This window comes from Gekko japonicus, unplaced genomic scaffold, assembly GCF_001447785.1.
Source record: "Gekko japonicus isolate JY-2015 unplaced genomic scaffold, Gekko_japonicus_V1.1 scaffold482, whole genome shotgun sequence".
Taxonomy (NCBI): Eukaryota; Metazoa; Chordata; class Lepidosauria; order Squamata; family Gekkonidae; genus Gekko; species Gekko japonicus.
Window position 1 is genome coordinate 349,217 of NW_015167068.1, and position 3,184 is coordinate 352,400.

Genomic DNA, 3,184 nt, shown 5'->3' on the forward strand with positions numbered 1-3,184 from the left:
TCTCTCTTTCCAAAAGCCTTCTTTTGTGTGCCTTGCTGAGGCCTAATGAAAAGCTCTATTGTGAAGCCTTTTTACTAACACTCTTCACAATTCTGGCTGCGAGAGGAATGTGGATAAAAGGCACAAGCAATTAAGGCGGAAACCTCATCCTTTTTCATGATGTATTTAGGGAAATGGGAGGGGGGTGTGGGGGTGTGGAAGTGCACATTGATCAGAGGGGAGCTAAGCTTCCAAACCCCCCCCCAAACAAAAAACCAACATGGAGGAGGAAAAGAAAGGCAAGGAAAACAAGTACAACCTTGATAAGATCGGGGCGTCATGAGGGAGTTGGGGGAGGGGGGGGGGATTGTGTTGACGGCCTTGTCCAGAGTGGGAATTTAACTCAACGGAACTTGCTGTGAGGGAAGCAGGGGGCTCTAAGGCCTAACCTTTCTAACGTTTCACAGACACCCCGCCGATTCTCATCCCTCAGATCACTTCCTGAGCCCGCCTCTCCACTTCCAGTTGGATCCCACGGATCCATTCTACCAATTGCGGTGCTTTTTCCTGATGCGTTTCCTAGGCAGGATCCAATCCATCACCTAGTCACAAAGGTCCTTTTCTTCCCACGGTGTGATTAATTTAATCTACAATCTGTACTATGCTGGCTCTACTTAAAGGAGCCGAGTTGTAGGGGTAGGGTTGCCAGCTCTAAGTTGGGAAATACTTGGAGATCTTGGGGGTGGAGCCAAGGCTGGCCTGTCATAGACAATTTTTACAAAAAAATCTGGTCACACACGACTAAAACAGATAAACAAATATAAGGTCAACAGTCGTGTTAGTCTGACCCGCAATCAACAGTCATACGACTTATAAGAATTGCTGTACATGTATTGTGCTCTGAAGCATTACAATATGATACACAACTTAATAGAATATAAACCAAGGTACAACGTCGTCTCCGGATTATTTACCAACGTTTCAAAAAATGAATCTTCTTCAGGAAATTTATAGAGGTGCCAAAGCTCTAACTTTCATAAAAGCTAGACAACAAGTCTTAAGCATATCACGATTCAGTAGGACGCTGATCTCAATTAACACACTGTGTTTTTTTTCTGGATCCAATTTTTAGGCAGTGGCCTAGAGCGGCCCCTTAAGAGAGGGCACCCCGCTGGCCTGCCGGCCTGCCCCTCCCTTGCCTAAACAGGGTAGTAAATCGTGGGCCACCGCCCACCTTTCCGGGAGGGCGACCCGCTTGCCCAAGGGGAGCTGAAGGTGCCGTGGGGAGCAGCCTGGCGCCGGCCCACGATTGCACGCTGCCCTCTAGCCACCGTGGAGCCTGAGGAGGTCAAGGTTTAGGAAGAATCGGGACTTCAGTGGGGTATAGTGCCATAGAGTCCACCTTCCAGAGCGGCTATTTTCTCTAGATGAACCAATTGCTGTATCCTGGAGTTCAGTTGAAATAGCAGGAGATCTCCAGCCACTACCTGGAGGTTGATAACCCTAAGCAGGTGATATGTTTGAGGCGACGTTCCCCTGCTTTGTTGCTTGCTTTGGCTGTCCATCTGCTATAGTACCATCATAACATCCACGGACCCTCCTGAAGTACAACCTCTCCCAAGAGAAGACGCACCAAGTTGTGTCAAACCATGCACTGCCATCTGACTGATTAGATCTAAGTCATCGTTATAAACTGTTGCTGTAAACTGGGTTTAAATGATTAATTTATTATTCGCTGTTGTAGATTTTCTGGGTTGTGTGGCCGTGGTCTTGACACTGTAGGACCTAGGGTTGCCAAATGTCTCTTACCTCCTTGGCGGGGGACCCCAGGCTTGGGAGATTTTGAGGGTGGAGCCTGAGGAGGGCGAGTTTTGGGGAGGGGAAGGACTTCAGTGGTGTATAATGTCCTAGAGTCCACCTGGGGCATAATGCCACAGAGTCCACCCTCCAAAGCAGCCATTTTCTCCAGATGAACTGATCTCTGTTGCCTGGAGATCACTTGTAATCCCAGGAGATCTCCAGCCACCACCTGACGCCTGGCAACCATAACAACAAAGCTGGTCTTTGGATCTTGCCGATCTAGCTCCCTTAGGGTTGCCAGGTCCCTACCTTTTGCCAGCAGGGGGGGCAAGCTTCTGTCCTGGGATCTTCTGGCGCACGCGCATAGCACGCATGCCACGATGACGTCACCCGGAAGTTATGTCGTCGTGCTAGGTACGTCTCCAGAGATACACTCTAGCATTTGGCTAGAAACTCTATGATACCATAGAGTTGTCAGGTCAAATGCTAGAGCATCCCTCCGGTGACACATCCAGTTTGATGACGGCACTTCCGGCCGGATCCGGGTCGGTGGATCGGGGGGCCCTAAAGCGGGCAAACCCCCACCCCCCAGGGGGATCTGGCAACCTTAAGCTCCCTCCTTCCTTGCTCTCTGATCTCCCTTGCTACTTTCCCCACCGAAAATCATGAAACAAATTCTTAAAAGACTGGAGTTTGCGGTTAGCAGAGATGTTCCGTGCCTTATATAAATCCCCATGCTCTCCAAACAACAAAGAAAAACGTTTAATAAACTTTCCACTCCATTAATGAAGATCACTGGAGCATTTGTGCGTGGCCCAATGATGTGCTAACAGAAATTATTAGCCCAGCGAAACCTCCGGAAACGAGTCTTAGAACGCCACAGACTCATTAGGAAGGCACAATGTGAGATCATGGTATATTTGATCAAATGGGCACACAATACGCTTCCCTTCAGGACTCTGCTTTGTTTCTTCCCTAGCTAATGGGGGGGAAAGGATCGTTTCTTAAAGGCCTCATCCCGACCATACGTTGCATCATTGGCTATTTGTCAATGCAAAGTCTTTGTGAAGAAAGAACACTACAAGATGCAGGAGGATAACACCTCGTTAAATGGGTCCGATGCTCTGCTTGCATTCAAAACCCCTGATGATTCAGTTCTTCTGTAAAACGTTCGAGTCTAGTGATGCCTTCAAGACCAACAAAGGTTTTTTTCAAGGTATAAGCTTTCATGTCCGCTCACGGTTCTTCAAATACTGAAGAAGCATGCATGCAGACGAAAGCTTATACCATGAATAAAACTTTGTTGGCCTTAAGAACATAAGAACACAAGAGCAGCCAATGTTGGATCAGGCCAATGGCCCATCCAGTCCAACACTCTGTGTCACACAGTGGCCAGAAATACCAG

At 48.2% G+C, this 3,184-nt stretch overlaps 1 protein-coding gene across 1 annotated transcript in view; it reads right to left on the bottom strand.

Moving 5' to 3' along the window:
• SOX5 (SRY-box 5) overlaps positions 1 to 3,184 on the bottom strand; it is a 587,891-nt gene that overhangs the window by 190,496 nt on the left and 394,211 nt on the right. The gene's annotated exons all lie outside the window — the stretch shown is intronic.